The 22,321-nt window shown below is 42.2% G+C and overlaps 1 long non-coding RNA gene across 2 annotated transcripts; it reads left to right on the plus strand.

Annotated features, from left to right (window-relative positions):
- The first annotated feature begins 16,698 nt into the window (after positions 1–16,698).
- On the plus strand, positions 16,699–21,195 carry LOC130832252 (uncharacterized). Of its 2 annotated transcripts, none has more exons than XR_009048280.1 (4): positions 16,699–16,812; positions 19,428–19,510; positions 20,013–20,224; positions 20,387–21,195. It is a non-coding gene; the product is annotated as an uncharacterized LOC130832252 (long non-coding RNA). The 2 variants fall into 2 exon arrangements; XR_009048279.1 differs by having other exon boundaries at positions 16,759–16,812; positions 19,268–19,510.
- Positions 21,196–22,321: the final 1,126 nt, after the last annotated feature.

The raw sequence follows: 22,321 nt of genomic DNA on the forward strand, positions 1-22,321 counted from the left end.
CCCACCTCTAAAATGTGGGAACAGCAGAGACCTCGGAAGGACCATAAGTTCATGATCAGAGGAGTAGCTTGTGGGAAATTCATATTCACAGATTAGGCTCCTTTGTTTCTTTGCTTTGGAATTACCAGGGTAAGTCTAGAGGAGGAGGGGGGCAGAAAACTCACCACTCAAATCCCATACGTTTGTCATATCAAGGAACTGGCACTACACTGGCTTAAGAAGTTAGGAATCTCAGCCTCTTCTTCCCACACAGTGACATTCTCTAACCACAGCTGGCATCTGGCTAAACTTAGCCTCCTGCTTTATTCCAGTTCTTCGTGCTGATTCCCAAGGCCATTCTTACTCTCCCATTATTCAACACCCATCATGATAGTTGCTTAGTTTAGGAGCAAGAAGAGGGAAGGTCCTTCTACCCAGGGACTTTCGTTTACCGGGACGAGAAGCCTACACAAGCTCATTCAAGTCAATTGGCTGAGGGATGCTACATTAAAATAAAAACAACCTTCATGAAGTGCAAATGTCATCAGACCTCAGAAGAACTTTGGGAAAGGGAGACTCAGGCTACTTTCTCTCTTTGGGACTCTGTGGCAGCTTACACGGATCTATCGTATAGAGCTCACGTGGCACCCGGTGTTAATTCTGTACTATTCAGCACAACCTCTCCATTTAAGTTTTCTCCGCGGACTCAGGCTCTCATTGTCCTCATTTTAAATTCCTGAGACATAAATTTGCTTAGTTTCACTTACCAAACAAGGTGCTGGTTATCATGAAGATGAATTAGTGACGCCATACATAAGGGCACTCTATTGTAATTGGATGGAAACTGAATTATTCAGAATATGTGACAGATTATGGTAAATGGACTAAGCACGGAATTGAGAGCTTAGAAAGCTAAGTGCTAATTCTGATTACCTTACTACCTATCTGTAATGTCTTACTTCTGCGAAAGATGAAATTAAAATAGATGTTCTCTAAGGTTCCTCTTACCCTACTATTCTGTAGATTGTCATTTCTTAATCTGTGACATGATCCCTAAAATTATCAGTTACTGTGCATTGACTACGTTGTACCTAGATTGCCTCTTTGTAGCCGTTCAAGAACTTTTTTTTTTTAATTAATTAATTAATTAATTAATTTATTTTTTGGGGGGGTACACCAGGTTCAATCATCCGTTTTTATACACATATCCCCATCTTCCCTCCCTTCCTTGACTCCCCCCCTCAAGCCCCCCCCACCCTCCCCGCCCCAGTCCTCAAAGGCATCTTCCATCCTCAAGTTGGACTCCCTTTGTTATACAACAACTTCCCACTGACTATTTTACAGTTGGTAGTATATATATGTCTGTGCTACTCTCTCGCTTCGTCTCAGTTTCCCCTTCACCCCCCGCCCCCTCCCATACCTCGAGTTCTCCAGTCCATTCTCTGTATCTGCATCCTTGTTCTGGTCACTGAGTCCAACAGTACCATTTTTAGATTCCATATATGTGAGTTAGCATACAATATTTGTCCTTCTCTTTCTGACTTACTTCACTCTGTATGACAGATTGTAGTTCTATCCACCTCATTACATATAGCTCCATCTCATCCCTTTTTATAGCTGAGTAATATTCCATTGTATATATATGCCACATCTTCTGTATCCATTCATTTGTTGATGGGCATTTCGGTTGCTTCCATGTCCTGGCTATTGTAAAGAGTGCTGCAATAAACATTATGGTACAAGTTTCTTTTGGGATTATGGTTTTCTTTGGGTATATGCCCAGGAGTGGGATGACTGGATCATATGGTAGTTCTATTTGTAGTTTTTTAAGGAACCTCCAAATTGTTTTCCATAGTGGCTGTACCAATTTACAGTCCCACCAACAGTGCAGGAGAGTTCCTTTTTCTCCACACCCTCTCCAACATTTGTTGTTTCCAGACTTTGTGATGATGGCCATTCTGACTGGTGTGAGGTGATACCTCATTGTGGCTTTGACTTGCATTTCTCTGATGATTAGTGATGTGGAGCATCTTTTCATGTGTTTGTTGGCCATTGGTATGTCTTCTTTGGAGAAATGTCTATTTAGGTCTTCTGCCCATTTGTGGATTGGGTTATTTGCTTTTTTGGTATTAAGCTTCATGAGCTGCTTGTATATTTTGGAGGTTAATCCTTTGTCCGTTGTTTCATAGGCAATTATTTTTTCCCACTCTGAGGGTTGCCTTTTAGTCTTGTTTATGGTTTCTTTTGCTGTGCAAAAGCTTTTAAGTTTCATGAGGTCCCATTCATTTATTCTTGATTTTATTTCCATGATTCTAGGAGGTGGGTCAAAAAGGATGGCGCTTTGATGGATGTCATAGAGTGTTCTACCTATGTTTTCCTCTAGGAGTTTGATAGTGTCTGGCCTTACATGTAGGTCTTTAATCCATTTGGAGTTTACTTTTGTGTATGGTGTTAGGAAGTGTTCTAATTTCATTCTTTTGCATGTTGCTGCCCAGTTCTCCCAGCACCACTTATGGAAGAGGCTGTCTTTTTTCCATTGTATATTCTTGCCTCCTTTGTCAAAGATAAGGTGCCCATATGTGTTTGGGCTTACTTGTGAGTTCTCTATTCTATTCCATTGATCTTCCTTTCTATTTTTGTGCCAGTACCATCCTGTCTTGATCACTATGGCCTTGTAGTATAGTTTGAAGTCAGGAAGCCTGATTCCACCAACTCCATTTTTCCTTCTCAAGATTGCTTTGGCTATTCGGGGTCTTTTGCGTTTCCATACAAATCGTAAGATTTCTTGCTCTAGTTCTGTGAAAAATGCCATTGGTAATTTGATCGGGATTGCATTGAATCTGTAAATTGCTTTGGGTAGTACAGACATTTTCATGATGTTGATTCTTCCAATCCAGGAACATGGTATGTCCCTCCATCTGTTTGTGTCATCTTTGATTTCTTTCATCAATGTCTTAAAGTTTTCTGCATACAGATCTTTTGCCTCCTTAGGCAGGTTTATTCCTAGGTATTTTATTCTTTTGGTTGCAATGGTGAATGGGAGAGTTTCCTTAATTTCTCTTTCTGCTCTTCCGTTGTTAGTGTATAGGAATGCAAGAGATTTCTGTGCATTAATTTTGTATCCTGCTACTTGACTAAACTCATCAATGAGTGCTAGCAGTTTTCTGGTAGAGTCTTTAGGGTTTTCTATATATAATATCATGTCATCTGCAAAGAGTGACAATTTTACTTCTTCTTTTCCAATTTGGATTCCTTTTATTTCTTTTTCTTCTCTGATTGCTGTGGCTAAAACTTCCAAAACTATGTTGAATAATAGTGGTGAGAGTGGACACCCTTGTCTTGTTCCTGTTTTTAGGGGGAATTCTTCCAGTTTTTCTCCATTGAGAACAATGTTGGCTTTTGGTTTTGCATATATGGCTTTTATTATGTTGAGGTAATTTCCTTCTGTGCCCATTTTCTGGAGAGCTTTTATCATAAATGGATGTTGAACTTTGTCAAAAGCTTTTTCTGCATCTGTTGAAATGATCATATGGTTTTTATCCTTCAGTTGGTTGATATGATGTATCACATTGATTGATTTGCGTATATTGAAGAATCCTTGCATCCCAGGGATAAACCCCACTTGATCATGGTGTATGATTTTTTTAATGCGCTGTTGCAGTCTTTTAGCTAGTATTTTGTTGAGGATTTTTGCATCTATATTCATCAGTGATATTGGTCTGTAGTTTTCTTTTTTTGTGACATCTTTGCCTGGTTTTGGTATCAGGGTGATGGTAGCCTCGTAGAATGAGTTTGGGAGTGCTCTGCCTTCTGCAATATTTTGGAAGAGTTTGAGAAGGATAGGTGTTAACTCTTCTCGAAATGTTTGATAGAATTCGCCTGTGAACCCATCTGGTCCTGGGCTTTTGAGTGTTGGGATATTTTTAATCACTGCCTCAATTTCCGTACTTGTGATTGGTCTGTTCATGGTTTCTATTTCTTCCTGGTTCAGTCTTGGAAGATTGTATTTTTCTAAAAATGTATCCATTTCTTCCAGGTTATCCAATTGATTGGCATATAGTTGCTTGTAGTAGTCTCTCATGATCTTTTGTATTTCTGAGGTGTCCGTTGTTACTTCTCCTTTTTCATTTCTAATTCTGTTGATTTGCATCTTCTCCCTTTTTTTCTTGATGAGTCTGGCTAATGGTTTATCAATTTTGTTAATCTTCTCAAAGAACCAGCTTTTAGTTTTATTTATTTTTCTTATGGTTTCTTTCCTTTCTTTTTCATTTATTTCTGCTCTGATCTTTATGATTTCTTTCCTTCTGCTCACTTTAGGGTTTCTTTGTTCTTCTTTCTCTAGTTGTTTGAGGTGTAAGGTTAGGTTGTTTATTCGATCATTTTCTTGTTTCTTAAGGTAGGACTGTATTGCTATAAACTTCCCCCTTAGAACTGCTTTTGCTGCATCCCATAGGTTTTGGGTTATTGTGTTTTCGTTGTCATTTGTTTCTAGATATTTTTTGATTTCCTCTTTGATTTCTGTAGTGATTCCTTGGTTGTTTAGGAGTGAATTGTTTAGCCTCCATGTGTTTTTCTTTTTTGCAGTTTTTTTCCTGTAATTGATATCTAGTCTCATGGCGTTGTGGTCTGAGAAGATGCTTGATATGATTTCAATTTTCTTGAATTTGCTGAGGTTTGATTTGTGACCCAAGATGTGATCTATCCTGGAAAATGTTCCGTGTGCACTTGAGAAGAACGTGTATTCTGTCGTTTTTGGATGGAATGTCCTATAAATATCAATGAAGTTGAGATGGTCTAATGTGTCATTTAAAGCTTGTGTGTCTTTATTTATTTTCTGTTTGGATGATCTGTCCATTGATGCAAGTGGGGTGTTCAAGTCTCCCACTATTATTGTGTTCCTGTCGATGTCCCCTTTTATAGCTGTTAGCATTTGCCTTATGTATTGAGGTGCTCCTATATTGGGGGCATAGATATTTACCATTGTGATATGTTCTTCTTGGATGGATCCCTTGATCATTATGTAGTGTCCTTCCTTGTCTCTTTTAATAGTCTTTACTTTCAAGTCTAATTTGTCTGATATGAGTATTGCTCCTCCAGCTTTCTTTTGACTTCCATTTGCATGGAATATCTTTTTCCATCCCTTTACTTTCAGTCTATATGTATCCCTTGGTCTGAAGTGGGTTTCTTGTAGGCAGCATATAGAAGGGTCTTGTTTTTGTATCCATTCAGCCAGTCTGTGTCTTTTGGTTGGAGCATTGAATCCATTTACATTTAAGGTGATTATTGACATGTGTGTTCCAATTACCATTTTCTTAATTGTTTTGGGTTTGTATTTGTAGGTGTTTTCCTTTTCTTGTGTTTCCTACTTAGAGAAGTTCCTTTAGCAGTTGTTGTAAGGCTGGTTTGGTGGTGCTGAATTCTCTTAACTTTTGCTTGTCTGGAAAGCTTTTGATTTCTCCCTCAAATCTGAATGAGATTCTTGCTGGGTAGAGTATTCTTGGCTGTAGGTTTCTCTCTTTCAGGACTTTCAGGATATCCTGCCATTCCCTTCTGGCCTGCAGAGTTTCTGTGGAAAGGTCAGCTGTTATCCTGATGGGTTTTCCCTTATATGTTGTTTGTTGCTTTTCTCTTGCTGCTTTTAATATTTTTTCTTTGTGTTTAGTTGTCGTTAGTTTGATTAATATGTGTCTTGGTGTATTTCTCCTTGGGTTTATTCTGTATGGGACTCTCTGTGCTTCTTGGACTTGGTTAATTATTTCCTTTCCCATGTTGGGGAAGTTTTCCACTATAACCTCTTCAAATATTTTCTCAGACCCTTTCTTGTTTTCTTCTTCTTCTGGGATGCCTATAATTCGAATGTTGGTACGCTTAATGTTATCAGTGAGGTCTCTGAGACTGTCTTCTAATCTTTTTATTCTTTTTTCTTTTTCCTGCTCTGCGGCAGTTATTTCCCCCATTCTATCTTCCAACTCACTTATTCGTTCTTCTGCCTCAGTCATTCTGCTGGTTATAGCATCTAGAGTATTTTTAATTTCAGTTATTTTGTTATCCATTGCTGTTTGTTTTTCTGAGTTCTTATGAACTGTTTCTTGTACTTTCTCTATTTTGTTATCGAGATTTTGTATCATTTTTACTATCATTACTCTAAATTCCTTTTCAGGCATTTTTCCTATTTCCTCCTCATTTATTTGATCTTGTGGGTTTTTTTCCTGCTCCTTTGCCTGCATGGTGTTTCTTTGTTTCCTCATGGTTGTCCAAACTTTTGGGGTTGCTTGTCCTTGGGTTTTTTTGCGTTATTCTGTGACCAGCAGAGGTTCCTTTATTGTTCGTCTGTAAGAATCGGTGTGTGGGGAAGGAGAGGGTACAACAGTGGCTCCTTCTCCTGGGAGGGAGTGAGCAGTGGCGCACTGATGTCTCAGTCAGGCTTGGAGGTGCCTGTTGCAGAGGGCGCCGGTGGCTCAGGTGTAAACAGAAAGTCTTAGAGTTGGGCCTCTCTGGGGGGTTTTTTTCTTTTCTTTTCTTTTCTTTTTCTCTCGGCAGCCTCCCTGCTGCTGGCGTTGCAAGGGGTTTTAATCTAGCCCCGCCCGAGTGCCTGAGGGTGGTTGTTATCCCTGAGCGCCTTAGGTGGCCCGCAGGGCGTCTCTCCACTGCCTGTTGCAGAGGCGCGGAAAGAGAGAGAGAGGCTATGCGAGTGGCTCCTCCCAGCCGCCAGTGAGCCCGCAGCCTCCAGCCGCCATCATGGCTGGGCAGCTCTCAGGAACGGGCACTCCTCTCCGCGGGCCTCCTCCCTCCTGTCCTCTCGGTCCGTCACCCTACCGGCAACAATGTTTCCCACACTGAACCAGCTCTCCGGTTCCCACGCTCCCGCTCCTGGACCCTCCGTTCGGTCGGGGATCGATGTCTCGGTCCGGGAACGCTGAGCTGCGCTGCGGCCCCTCCGTATGTTTCTCCCTCCCTCCCGTCTGCCACAGCTCCGCCGCTTCACCCTCTCTGAGCCCTCGTAGATGCCTCCCTACCGGCTATGTCGGGCTCCCCGCAGTCCCATCTGGTGTCCGAGGCCGTCTGCTGGTGTTCAGCTGGTTCTCTGTGAGAATTACTGCATCCTTCCGTGCATTCCCAATGCATCTTCCATTCAAGAACTTTAAACTCAGCAATGATGTTTTACACAGGCCACTGTGGAGTGGCTTGCTTCTGGGAGTACTTTCTGTAGAGCTAATTTATGAGGCCTGAATTTTTATTTATAGCCAACTTGGAAGATGCTAGAGAAGAGGTTGTATCAGAGGTAAATCCAGGACTTCTGGATGAGGGTGAAGTTGATTAAGATATACAGTAGGAGTCTATTAGAGTGTTTATTGTTATTTTCTTAATGAATGGTAGATGTGCAATATTTACATCTTGCTAAATTGATAAGAACTTAACATAATTATCACTTGTATTGCCATATTTAATAAGATTCACTGTAATCAATTCAACATTGTGTGTATGGATGCTATTTTGAACATAGAAATAGTCCCAGGCATTTTTTTTTCTTATTAAAATAGGGTTAAAATTCAATGGCTTACTAGACTATGTTCTGAATTCTCTGTTTCTATAATGACACAGGATTAAGAAACATATGCGTGGAATCACGAAAAGTTTAAAGCAGAAAAAATTTCATATGTTTAATTGTAAGTGGAAAATATGAAGCTAGAGAGGGTGCCTCACGAGGGGGTGTTGGGCACGGAAACCACGTTTGTATCAGTCACGGCAGAGCTGCTTGAGTTGTCTTCATGTATTTGGTTATAGAGGAAGGAGAAGATGGCATTTCTTTGTCCAGTGGGAAGCCTGGATGAAGAAGCAGCACAGGGTAGTGGAGGTAAGTGAGGTCCCTGGAGTGAGCCATCACCCTGAATGTGTCCCTGGATCTCTGTGCCTTCTTGTCTTTGTTAAGTTCTCCAGAGGTAGACCCAGCAACCAGGTTTCAAGTGCAAATATGGGGAGGTGATCTCAGAAAACACTGGTAGGGGAGTGGGGAAGTGAGCAGATGAAGGGAACGTGGTCAATAAAGATGAGTTATCCAGTGCGTTACAATTGTAGGACCAGAGCTTCAACCCACTGCAGAACCTGAGAGCCAGTGTAGACCACACACTGCAGAGCCAACCCACTTGAGGAGCAGTCCTCTTGATCATTGGTTGAGGGATGCTTCTAAGGGGGTGTTAATTCTCTGGCACTTCTGGCCAAATATACTGCAGGAAAATGGACTCTGGCCCAGAGATGCAGGTGTGGCATGGGAGAATCCTGCCAGAATGCACTAAAATGAGGGGACTGAGCGGGGATGGTCAGGGCCCAGGCAGCATCTGCTACAGCCTTTACCTAGAAAATGGAGATGATGATTGTATTCACCAGAGAAGGTACTTATGAAGATTAAATGGTACATGCCAAGCTCTTAGTATAGTACTTGGCATATAATAAGCATTCAATAATGTTATTATTTAATTTTAAATATTATTAAAATCAGATCAATTTATATTTGGTAGAAATGGCAAGCAGCGAGCTGTCTGGTGATAACATTTGGCTTTGTCAAGGGAAGAGAGGAGGAGAAGCCGCCCATCTGTCAGTGATCTGCAAAATCATCCCTGCACTGCATGAGAAGCTGGGCCAGGGGGCCTCTGAGGTGCTCTCCTACTCTGAGTTTCCATGGTTACTCAAATCTGTGTGCCTGCAGCAGACATATTTTATGCCCTTAGCTGTGTGGCCTCAGCCCACCTGATTTCTGCTGCAGCTGTGGTGGGCAGGTCCCAGTGTTTCTCCTGGGGGCCCTTCTCAAGCACGTGCTACAGCATCTCTCAGCTTCCAGTCTTGGGGTTTCTTTAAGGTAGGGTAGATTGGATGTGCAGGGGAGTTAATTTCCCTGGGGGGGTAGGCATTATTCAATAAAGACCCAGTCTTTATCCTCTGAGGGATGGTGAGGCCTGGGTAGAGGTGGTAAAACAAATGAAGTTAGAATATACTTGCTAAGTTAGAGCTCTGTTTGAGGTGCTCTAAGTGGAGCCGGGGTGGAGCGGGGATGTTTGAGAGAGGAGAGCTGAATTGTGAAGAAATTCAAACAGAATCGGAACAGGCAGAGGGAAGGAAAGGTGTTCCATTTGGAAAGGCCAGCAGGTGCACAGGTGTGGTGGAGGGAGAGCAGGGCCCAGAGTACATGGGGCAGGGAACTGTCGGAGATGGGAGAAAAAGGTAATCTGGGTCCTGTAAGAAGGATCTTCCCCCGCAGGCATGGGGAGCTTCTGAGACTTTTAATCAGGAGAGGGACTGGACTAGATCTGTGCTTTGCTAAGTTTGCTCTGGCAGCCGTGGGAAGGGTAGCACTGAGAGAGGAGATGCTAGAGACAGGCATTTCCAGCAACAGGAAGACAGATAAGGACAGCATCACCTAGAGCAATGGAGCAAGTGGGGCTGCAGTGATTTGCTTTTAAAGGATAGGAATAAGGAGGTGGAGGAAGAGAAGGGAAGGAAGCAGCAGAAGGTTAGAGGCCACGGCAAAGCATTTGAAGAGAGCCTCCTGGTCAGTTTCTTCCTCAAATGGTTTGCAGATGAAACAAGTCTTTATTTCCCCCTCACTTGAAATGGGCCCTAGAAGGACATTTCTGCATCCTTCTTTAAAATCCACTACTAACTCAAGGCCAAATTTATTTCCAGAAGACTTAGTTCAAGTGAACCAACATCAGCATCTTCTTCAAAGGTCTTTGGACAGAGTATTGGATTCCTTGGTGTGTGGAGCTGTTTCCTACATGGTACATGGAAAGATGTCTTGGAACAACATGCGTTGGAATGTGAGGGAAATAATGTGGACTCATGCCAGCCATTTGCAATGGTTGTGATGAATGGGTTGAGGAAAGACTCTTGCCAAGTTCATCCTTCTACTTGGATTTTGGGTAAAATATCAAGTGCAATATAGATAGAGTCCTTCAGGGAAAATTTAGGGAAGAGGATCTCATTACAGATGAGCCAGAAACTGATAAGTAACAAGCCCCTGCAGTTACACAAAGACTGTAAGACAAGGCAAGGGAGAGCTATTCTCATCATATGATCAATAGAACCCCAGAAACCCATCTGTAACAGTTTATGATTGGGAGAATGCAGAGACACCAACCCTTGGAAACATCTATGTGATACATTCCAGAACAGTAACGTTGTATTTTACCCTTAATGAAATAATGACATTATGCAGTAAAGGAAAACTTGTCTCAGCAATCCACTGATTTGTGTTCGATGACAATAACTTTATTCTTGGATCTTACCACCCCCAGTTTTCTTAGATTGTGTTATTTTATATCCAGATGTGCACAACATCTTGAAAATTACACCAAACTGAATATTTGGTACTTGAATACCTTTTTGTAATACATGCTTGCTTATGTTTGCAATGTAGAGTATTTTAATCATCTTTATGTACCTTAATAATTGTGCATTTGATGTAGACTATTATGGTCTGTAGCCCTGGTGGGTGTTCAAGTTCTTGGTGGCTCTGGTTCTGCTAGTTAATTCTGCAGGCCTTCTGGCCCCTTTTCTACACTGGGGTACTAGTGCATTTGGGCTGATGGTAGGCAAAGTTAAGCAGTAAAAACAGCACATCTTCTTGTAGTGTGTTTATTTGATTGAAATTGAAAGAATACAGATACATTATGGAGCAAATGTAAAATGTGTTTGTATTTCAGAAGTAACATAAGATCATGAAGAAATTTTGTATCTATAGCTGATTGCTCAGAAACACTTCCTGGCCCTCTAAAGCTCTGTACCCCCTCACTTTCCCACCCAGGTCTGCTTTTGCTCTGCTCTTGTTACACTTGCTTCCAAGGAGGAATGTATTAAAGATCTAGCCTCCAATGCTGGGACCAAAGTCAGGATAGCCTTGTCTTTTCTTGTCTACTTAGCAACAGTGTTGCCAGAAGCAAGGACTTTTAATGGTTCTGAGCCTTGCTTTTCTATCTGTAGACTGGAGATGTTCTTCCCTATCCCATAAGGTCACTAAGATTGAAATGTAATTAGATTGCTAATATCAAACTGAATTTTGGTCTTTAATGAAATGAGTATAAAAATTCAAAATGTAGGTTTTTTTTTTTTAAATAATTTCATTTAAAATCATTTAAAAAGCAGGCTTCTTGAAGACTGGGCCTCAATTTTTCTGTGTGCTATTCCATAATTGTTACCTTGGTTTATTTTATAATAGTGTCTTGAGTTCTTTGGACACAAACACCCTGTGCCTATTAAGTATATTGAAAGATTTTTTTTCTCTTCTACAAAGAAATACATCTTCTCAGTGCTCCCTCTTCCAGTTCATTCTGATTTCTGTTCAAAGGTCGCTTCAGTGGAGCAGCCTTCTGTGACCAACATATTCTGTGCCCTTTCACCCCATCCTGAGCCGCCACCCTTACCTTACCCATTTTTTTTTCCTTCTCATATTACACACTACTCTCTGAAGTGCTGCTGTATTTTTGTTTATTGTCTATCTCTCACAAATAAGAAACAGCTTGACAAGGGGAAGAACACGCCCATTCCCCCGCTCCCCCCAGGCCCCATCCTACCCCTACATCCTTAGTGTTTTAAAACAGTACTGGCTCATAGTTGGTCCTCAAGAGAAAGTTGTAGAATGAAGCAAAGAATGATTTTTTTCCTTGATATATAGTCCTTCAGGTCTGTCATGTCCCCATATTTGACAGTGTCATTGGAAGAAGAAATTTCTTTACTATGAAATACCAACCTTGTAACTCTTATGAGATAAGGCAGCTGATGGGTGACTTCAGAGTAAAGGAGGCCATAGGAAGTGGTAGGGACTGTGTGAGGGGAGGCAAGGATGGTGAGGTGGGGGTCACACGTTTACCAGCTTTGGACTCACATTTTGGTGGTGCAAAGCCCCGGGTTGCCATATCTTCTAATTTCTTTTAAAGAAGACAGAAATCTCCAGTGAATTTTTTTTTTGGCTGTTTTTAAATTTTTTTATTTTAGTGGCACAGATACTTTGTGGATTTGTTGTTTGTTTTCTGTTTTATTTTTTAATTAATTTTTATCTCCATTGATTTTTAAATGTTGGCTCAAAAAAAATTTTTTTTTTTTTTGCAGGCCAAACAGAATACTTCTTTGGGTCACTTTTGACCTCTGTGGTACATACCTTTCCTTTTCTAGGAAGTCTGAAAGATAGAGTATGACACACACACATGCTTAAAGTGTCCTCGATGGGTTCTGGCCCCCAGTGAGTGGCTGGTTGGGTCCAGGAGGAATTTATACGTCATGGCAGGGACCTGGGGTTACGAGCCCTAAACTTCGGATTCAAAGTTAGCCTAGTCCCAAACCACCTTCCTGAGTTGGCCTCACCTTCTGCGTGTTCCATGTTCCCTTCTGCAGCTCCTCCGCACTTCCAAATTTGTGCCAATCTGGTTTTGCTCTTGTAAGTTTATTAATCTCAGACCACTTCGTATGCATACCCTCTTTTGAGCTCTGACAATATCCCGTTAAAGCTCCCCACTCAATAAATATTTACTGACTGCATGACTGCTCCTCAGTACCCATCTGCTATCAATTGAGCAGCCTTTACTGGTACTGAATTTCCGCCATCCACCCCTTCTTCCACACAGTTCCAGTCCCTAGTGGGGTGTGGAGAAGGCCAATTAACACTGATGGATAAGAACCACTCTCTTTAAATTCTTCTACTAGCAGAAGCTCAGCACGAAGGACAACTCTCTATGTGAAAATGTGATTTTTTTTGAAGTCATAAAAATCAACCCTATTTCTATGTATTAGCAATGCACAGTTGGAAACAGGATTTTTTTTGACATACAATAAATTGCATATATTTAAAGTGTACAATTTGATATTTTTTTCTTAGTCATCTGTTTAATACATATTAATGTATATATGGCACTCCCAATCTCCCAGTTTATCCCACCCCAACCTGCCCCCCCCCACTTTCCCCTCTTAGTGTCCGTATGTTTGTTCTTTACATCTGTGTCTCTATTTCTGCCTTGCAAATAGGTTGATCTGTACCATTTTTCTAGATTCCACATATATGCATTAATATATGATATTTGTTTTTCTCTTTCTGACTCACTTCACTCTGTATGACAATCTCTAGGTCCATCCATGTCTACAAATGATGCAATTTTATTCCTTTTTATGGCTGAGTAATATTCCGTTGTATATATGTACCACATCTTCTTTATCCATTCGTCTGTCAACGGACATTTAGGTTTCTTGCATGTCCTGGCTGTTGGAAATAGTGCTGCAATGAACATTGGGGTGCATGTGTCTTTTTGAATTATGGTTTTCTCTGGGTATATGCCCAGTAGAGGGATTGCTGGGTCATCTGGTAATTCTATTTTTAGTTTTTTAAGGAAACTCCATACTGTTCTCCATAGTGGCTATATCAATTTACATTCCCACCAACAGTGTAGGAAGGTGTGATTTTTAATGCTGGTATTTATTAGGTAGGCTATAATTGTATGCAACACTCATGTTCCGTGAACTAAGTTAAAAGAAAGTCTTCAACGCTGAAAACAGTTCTTAACAGCATTCACAGGATGCTTGATTTAATTCTCACCACAGGGAAGCAAAAGTGGTGATGACCAGCGGTATCCAAACTCTGTTAGTCCAGTGGCTTAACCAAGGTAGCCAGACTCCTAAGTTACCTCTTCTAGAAGTTACACAACAGCCCAAGGAATCACAAACAGTCTTACCCCTGAGGTGGTTCACCTAGCAGTTTACTTAGCTTGTGGATGCTTCCCCTGCCACCTGCAAGAGCTCATCCTCTCTGTCCACCACAGCCCACCCCCGCCGCCACCCCAAACTCCCCCACAAATCCATTTAGCAAGTGACTTTCAATATCCATTGAATTGCAGGGAGGGGAGTTTTCCCCTTACTGAAAAAAAAATCTGCTTCACACAGGTGCAATGGCCTGCCTCCATGAAGAAAGGCTACCTGGATGCCTACCACAGAACCCAGTTTTTTACAATAACCCCCCCGCCCCCCCGCTGCAATGTGAGGCTCCAGGTAATGTGATCTGTTTTCACACAGCCTCGTGTTAGGGTGCTACTGCCACTCACTGTAAAGGTTACTATCTCTCTTTTATTGTAATTACAAAAGCTAACTGCAAAACCCGAAACCTTGCTGGGAAATTGCCTACCTACACAAAGAACACAGAGACCCTATCGTTTCAGAGTTCAGTTCTTTCCGAGCTTCTTTATAAAAGAGTTTTTGTCTGCCTTGCGAGGCTCCAGCCACGGAGGAACGGCAAATCCAGGTTAGCTGATGGCTTAGAGGGTTTCAACGGAGGCGGTGCTCTTTGGTGGTTTGCATACAGGTGCTTTACAACTTAAGTCACAAAGTTAATTAAAACTGCAACCCTGATACATTTTAGATAGTGGAAAGGGGGAGAGGAGAAAAGAGAGAGGGAGAGAGAGGGAGAGGGAGAGTTTCCTACTACATGATGTCTTCTGTTTTTTCAGATCCTATCAGCTTTCCCTGAAGGAGGTGTTACAGTGTGTTCATTCTTCCCCTGTTGCTGTTTGCTTTCAGCACCCTCAGGCTCAAGGTTTGAATGCTGTAATCACAGCGCGGAGGGTGTCCGGAGGTATTTATTTTTATCCCACCGCCAGCATCGTCATAGTATGTGATCCAAATTCACACTCGCAGACGCAGTCCGTGGCCCTGCTGCTGAGCCGGCTGTTCTCCCCAAGGCTGAGATGTGGTTAAGGTTCTTGTTTTGCTTCATGGAAAAGGTGAGAGCAAAAATGTGAGAGTGAAACCTACACTCACAGTAGCTTACTTCACAAATTTGAAACGTGTTTCAAAGTGTGATTAGTTTGTCAATGGGAGCCCAGGATGAAGACCGCGTGTGTGTATGTGTGTGTACGGGTGTGTACATGTCTTAGCTGTTGCAGACACAGCAAATGCTCTCGATGGGCTCTCCCTCTCTCCTTACTAACAGAAGCTGGCTTTCCCAGGGCAGCAACGTGTTCAGCTCAAAGATCGAGTTTCCCCTGGGGTAGGTGTGGCCGTGTGACCAGGTTTTGGCTGACTGGACGAGGGCAGAGTATTCTGTGGGACTTCCAGGAAGCCTTCTGCAGAGGGAGGGCGGACACTTTTGCCCTTCCCGTCTCCCTGCTGACTGGAAAGCTGATATGAGGCTGGCGCCCCGATTAGCCACGCTAGACTCCAAGGTGACCTTGGGGACAGAGCTGAGGGTTGAGGTGTGGAGCAGGAAGAAAGAAGGTGCCTCAGTCCCTGAAGATTTTGCTGAGTTGTCTGTCACCCTTGCCCTGACCTGCCTCCTCTGGATTTTCCTTATGAGAGAAGATTCCTTTGTGTGTTTGGGTCATTATTTTTGGTGTCTCTGTCACAAGCAGCCAAACGCAATTGCTAGCTGCTGCATCAACCTGAGGTTTAACATTAATGAGGCCTGATTCCAGGGGCGAGTGAGCACGCAGGACGGAGAGCAGTGCCTGGCACCGAGGGCGTGTGCAGAAAGCTAGCTGTTAATGCCCCTTCGGGGAACTGTTATATTTACCAACCATCTCTGCGTTTACCCTTTAATGTGGGAATACCCTTTGAACTTCAGCTTTGCGTCCCGATTATAAGGGCTCTCGAAGAGTGTCGACTCAGCTTGGTTGTCCTAGTTGACATGTTTGGCCCACACAATTTTTTTAAAAATTTATTTGTTTTATTTTTAAGTAAACATATATCCTGAAGGTGTACATCCTGATGGTTTGGTGCACACATTCACAGTGAAATGAGTATCACAGTCACGCTAACGAACACAGCATATCCTCACAGCTACCCCCTCTTTATGGTGAGAGCCCTGAAGTCTAGTGCATTTCCAGCAGTTGCAGTGTTATTAACTACAGACTTCTTCATCCCACACAACTGCAACCTTGTACCTTTAACCGGCATCTTCCCTTTTCCTCCAGCCCTTGTCTGGTCCCTGGGGGCAGCCTGGTGCTGGGGTGGCCTTGAGCCTGAGTTTGTGGCTAACCGAGCCCTGGGGGTAGGGGGTCTGGCATTGGGCCCATGGGGAGGGCCTGGCCCTGAGTCTATGGGGCCTCAGGGTGCTGGGGTGGGTCCACTGGACCCTGGTCCACGGGGGCCAGCCGGAGTTGGGGTGTGTGGGTGCCTGGGGCCGCAGGGGCCAGCCCAGCAGCAGAGTTCATGGGGGTGACCTGGGCCCCAGGCTCACTTCACTCTCCCACCCATAGGGAAGTGTCTCTCTCCAGCTCGGCCCAAGCAGTTTGAGTGTGTGTTAGTTTCTTCATTTATTCATTCGGGAGTTATTTATTCAGTGCCTGTTATGGGTGAGGCACAGCTTTAGATATTGGTGAGGATCCAGGGGGTGGTTACATAAAGGAAAATGAGAGGAAGACTCTGGCTTCAAACTTGTAGACTAGGAAAGAGGAGGATAAGCAGTAGTAACAGCTAATGTTTACTGAGCACCGACGATCGGCTGCAGGGCTTTACCTGTAGTATCCCACGTAATATTGATCGTAGCCCTTTGAAGTACACAGGTGCTATCATTTTTCTAATCAAGCAAGGATCCAGAGGTACAAGGACATTAATTTGTACAAAGTCATAGTGAGTGACGAAACTGGAAGTTGCACATGGTGTTTGTGTGCTCTTAATCTCTGTGCGATAATTATAATAATTCAGCAGTTTGTTGAGCCCGTTTTATGTGTATGACCCTATATCGTGTTGTAGGGCAGTGGTTCTCAAAGTGTGGTCCTTGGCCCAGCAGCTGCAGTGTCACCTGGGAAATCCTAGGAGTGCAAATCATTGGCTTCACCCCAAACCTGCTGCATCAGAAACGCCGAGGTGGGTCCCAGTGAGCTCTGTCTCAACAAGCCTTCCAGGTGATTCTGTTGCCTGGTGATGTTTGACAACCACTGTGGTAGGGGATGAATAGATAAGTGGGACTAAGTTTGGAAGAGGGTAAAGCAGGTATGAAAATAACTATAACTCAAGGCAGATGAGATGTAGAAAGGACTAGAAGCCTATTGAGTTTGAGTGTGCTGTCAGAGTTTCTGATTTTTCAAGAGAAACTGGAATCCAGATTTTAATGGGAAATCTCTCAACTTTCTCACTGGAGCCAAAATAAATTTGTTAAAAATCAAATAGATGGTCTTCCCTAGTGGCACAGTGGTTAAGATGCCGCTTGCTCTGTGGCTCTAGAGTGTTAGATTAGTAGTTGTGGCACATGGGATTTGAGCCCTGGTCCGGGAAGGTCCCACATGCTGCAGAGCAACTAAGCCTGTGTGCCCCAACTACTCTGCTTGTGCTCGAGCCCGTGAGCCATAGCTACTGAGCACACGCGCCTGCAGCCCCGTGCTCTGCAACAAGAGAAGCCACCGCAATGAGAAGCCTGTGCACCGCAAGGAAGAGTAGCCCCTGCTTGCTGCAACCACTGCAGCAATGAAGACCCAATGCAGCCAAAAATAAATAAATAAATAAATAAATAAATAAATAAAATTAAAAAAAAATAAATAGGCAAAATAAAACCTGTCTGCAAGGCAGGCAGAAGCCTGTGAGCCCTGCTGAGGACAATGGAGAGACATAGAAGCTTTCAGGGGTCTGCCCAGAGCAGCCCGGGAGTTGATTTACCTACAGGCGTTGTGGGAACTGTATTACAGCACTAAGACACAAGTTCACTGTATCGGTTTGCTAGGGCTGCAAACAAAGTGCTATAATCTGAGTGACTTAATCAACAGAAATGGATTTTTCTCACAGTTCTGGAGGATGGAAGCTTAAAATCAAGGTGTGGGTAGGCCTGGTTTCTTCTGAGGGCTCTGAGGGAGAATCTGTTCATTGCTCTCTTAGGTTCTAGTAGCTTCAGGCAGTCCTTGGCTTGTAGATGCAAACTCTAACCCTCTGTCTTCACGTGGCATTCTCCCAGTCTTCACATGGCTTTTTTCTTCTAAGGACACCAGTCATATTGGATTAGGGGCCCACCCTACTCCATTATGACCTCATCTTTACATCTGCAATGCCCCTATTTCCAAATAAGGTGACATACTGAGATAGTGGGGGTTAGGACTTCAACATATCTTTTTGGGGACACAATTCAATCCATAACATTCACTTTTAAGTAATGTAATTCAGTAATTAAGTTATTTATTTTCCTTAAAAGTGGAGGTTAATTCATTAATTTTTTCCTTGTTCCTTTCTATGGGAATAGTTAAGAGGATATGATACACCTTAATGAAACTTTATAGTCAATGCGTAAATATTTGAGGACTTTAAAATCAACTGAGACATGAAGCTACTGGTAAAGCAAATGCCCTTTGCCTTATGCTAAGTAGAGCACACAAAACAGAGCTCATTTAGAAGATACTTGAGAGACTTGTGACTTTTGAGAACTTGGGTGAAGAAAAGCTACTGTGATAGAAATCCAAATATTCTGTTTGGCTTAAGGTGAGGTCAAAGCCCAATGGCTTTAAAGGGCCCCTCGAAGCACTTTCAGTGTTTGATTAGAGTCTGGTTAGCCATGGAAATATGGGGAATTTTAGATATGGGACGACAAATCCAGAAAAATTAGGGGCATACAGACAAGATTCTACCTCTCTATGTAATTTGTACCCCCAAACTAATAGGAAAGTCTGACACAAAAGTCAAAAGATAGGCTCATATGTTCTGAGAAGGTCCTCACTCCTCAAGAGCTAGTAAAAAAAAACAAACAAAAAAATTTAATTTTACCTTACTTTTAAGACACAATCTTCAATTGCATACTTCTAGATTTTTGCATATATATTTTCCCTGTCTTTTTTGTGTGTACCTGCATGTGTATGTTTTGTATATTTGAATCCAAAGTCAAGACGTTTAAACCTAATGTCTGAATTGACATTAAGGGTTTACTGCTTTTGGCTTCCCTGAGGATTTCTTATTTATTTATTTGTTTATTTATTTATTTATTGGCTGTGTTGGGTCTTCGTTGTGGTGCGTGGGCTTCTCGTTGTGGTGGTTTCTCTTGTGGCGCGTGGCCTCTAGGCACGCAGGCTTCAGTAGTTGTGGCTTGCGGGCTCTAGAGCACAGGTTCAGTAGCTGTGGTGCATGGGCTTAGTTGCTCCGTGGCATATGGGATCTTCCCAGACCAGGGATCAAACCCGCCATCAGCGAAGTCCTCCCTGAGGATTTCTAAATTTAGAGTACAATACTCTTTGACACTATCCACAGTTTCATTTATCCATTTTCTAAAATTTTTATTTAAGATAACAGAGGCAAAATGCAGAAGAAAGGTTTAGTTTCAAAACACCACCCCCCCCTTTTTTTTTAGCTGAACAGTTGTTTTTCAAAGGAAGTCCAACATGTAAAAATAGATGTCAGGGGGAGTTGCTCTGATTGAATCAAGAAGAGTCGAGGAAGTGCCTGCTGGGGACTCCACCTGGGACCCCTTGGAGCATCATTTGAAAATCACTCCCACGAACTATTTGCAGAAAGAAATGCTGACGTCCTCGTAAAATGGTTCTGCTGCTGTTTGTTGGCCAGAAGATAGCGGCCTGGCACAGCCGCTTGAAAGGTACGTTTCTCAACTCACCCATTCAATAAATAGGTGTTGAGTGTCCCAGCCTCTCTGGCTGTGTGAAATCTCAATGATGGTATATGAAACATAAATTAAGGGTCGGGAATTCCCTGGCGGTGCAGTGGTTAGGGCTCTGTGCTCTCACTGCCAAAGGCCGTGGTTCAATCCCTGGTGGGGGAACTAAGATCCCACAAGCCACACTGTGTGGAAAAAAAAAAGTGTGGCGGGGTGGTGGTCAACGTCTGGCAGATATTGCTAGTTGCCTTCTGTGACAGCCAGCCTCCAGGGTAGCCCCCAACAGTCCCCATCTCCTGGTACTCGTGCCTTCATGTAAGCCCCCACTACCACGTGCTAGGGTGGTCTGCTGAGCGATAAGATACAGCAGAAGTGAAGGAATGTCACGTCTGAGATTAGGTTGTAAAAGGCTGTGGCTTCCATCTTGGGCATGTTGCGTCTGTTTGTCTGTCGGTTGGCCTCTCTCTCTCTTTCTGTCTCTTAGATCACTCACTCTGGGGGAAGCAAGCCTTGCTGTGAGCAGCCTTAGGCAGAGGCCCACATGGTTAGGAAATGAAGTTTACAGCCACCAAGGAACTGAGGCCTGTCATCAGCCATGTGCGTGTCCTTGAAGTGGATCCTGAGCCTTCAGGGGACAACAGCCCTGGCCCACAGCTTGGCTGTAATTCCGTGAGCGACTGTAAGCCAGAAGCCCAGGTAAGCTGCTGCTCCGTTCTTCCTACTCAGAAATTATGTGAGATGATACATGTTTATTACTTTAAGCTGGAAGTTTGAGGGTGTAAAGTAATTTGTTATACAGCAACAGATAACTAATACACCGACTCAAAATCTCTTCTTCCTTTTCTCCTTTCTTACAAGTCTCAAATTTCTTTCAAAGCATCACTGTGCCCAGAATAAAAACCAATCAACCAACCAACCAACCAACCAACCAACCAACCAAGCAAGCAGAAGTTACCCAAGAAGAAAAATGGGACTGGGTCTACAGAATCAGAGCATGTTGGATCTTGGCTGCTGAAACACAAAGCAAAACACTCTTCTCAGTTGTATTTTAGACTCATACTTAAAACAAAACAAAATAACAAACATTTTTGACTCCTTCTCTGGGGAGCTTGAGCGATGAGGAAATCATCAGAGACGATTTCTTTAACAGTTTGACCCTACCCTGTCCCCATCCTAGGAACCAGACTGCTGGACTTGGCCAAGAATAAATGGAACTTGAGTTTCAAAATCCTCCTGCCCAATAATGTTTCAAATTTGTAGCCTTTGAAGATGATGAAGATGTGAAATGTAGCAAACTGAATTGAGCATTTACCAACAAGTGTTTGGAGAATTCTCTTGCCTTTTTGGGCAAGAACCTGTTTACAGACATGATTGTAAGAACCCTGCTTTTTATTCTCCTCAGTAACTGGGGCTGCCCAAAGTCTGAAGCTCTCTTATCTGCCCAGACAGTCTTTGATCCACCCACCTTAAACAGAACAGGAAAAAGGGTTTGTTTTAGCTTTGTTTTTAAGCATTGTCACACCCTAAGTGGAAAATTTTTAGGTTATATATTAGACTAGACAAATTAAAAACATCTAAAAACAACACCTCAAAATGTGTTTATAATTTAATGTGGAAATGAATAAAAAATGGGTTCAATTTTGGGTTAAAATTAACAAAAAAAGTTGTCTTACTGAGGAAACTCCTTTCTTCTCACATTCTTCTTGTTCTCTTCAATTCCGTCCCCAACTTTTCACTGTCATTTGAAATTATAATTAATCTATTAAAATCAACAATGTCTATTAAAATCAACTTCTTGTAACTGTTAAAAGATTTCTATATTAGGACCTAAAAAAATAACATCAGCTCAGTTATTTTGACATTAAAATATTTTGGGGAGGGGAAGATCAGGAAAATCTGTAGAACAAAACAAGAAACTGCACAAGAGAGCATGAAAATTAAATTAATTTCCAGTTGTGTAGTAATAAGAGAAAGCAAAACATACCTTCCAAAGAAATTATCATATACCCAATCATTTTCCTTAAAATTAACAAGGGAATCTGAACTTTTAATCAATTCTTTGGCATTTTCCCAGTATGTGGTTATCTAGTGGTATATTCTTAATAGAGGAACTATTAAAATTTTTGGAGCTAAATTATATTGAAAATATCATATTTTAATTAACAAATACATAAGCATGAAGAAATTGAAACTGAATATGTACTAGGATTTCTGAAACCTAATCTGAATTGCAGTGAGGTAGGAACATAAGTTATGGTTCCTAGGTGAGGACTCATTGTTTTACTTTGAAATGGGGACATGAACCCTTGATACAATTTTTTTTAAAAATCACTTAGGTAATAAAAGGACCTCTCACACTGATCATTCTTTGGCCCAAAACCCAAGTTCAAGTTCCCACAATGCTTGGAGATAATTCTTATGGCCCAAAGTAAAAGTTAGTAGAATAGAGCATTTCTAGGTTGTGATGTTAGATGCATTAATATGACACATGGGTGCTGTTTTTCAAATGTGGCTATGAGGTTTTACCTCTGCACTGTAACTTGTGTTACGGTTTCCAATGGAAAGGAAGCCATGACCTAGATTGTTAGATGGATTTTGGTGTCAACCCTGAATAAAATCTTGGCTTTACTACATTTTAGTTTTGTGACCATAGGTAAGTTAACTTCTCCTGAGACATGGTTTCTCATCTGTAAAATGGATGTAAAGGTAACCGCTCATGGTATTTTGTGAGGATTGAATGAGAAAATACATAAATCACCTGCTTAACAGAGCTCATTTCCCCATTGCCCTTTT

The sequence above is a fragment of the Hippopotamus amphibius genome, chromosome 1 (assembly GCF_030028045.1).
Source record: "Hippopotamus amphibius kiboko isolate mHipAmp2 chromosome 1, mHipAmp2.hap2, whole genome shotgun sequence".
Classification (NCBI taxonomy): domain Eukaryota; kingdom Metazoa; phylum Chordata; class Mammalia; order Artiodactyla; family Hippopotamidae; genus Hippopotamus; species Hippopotamus amphibius.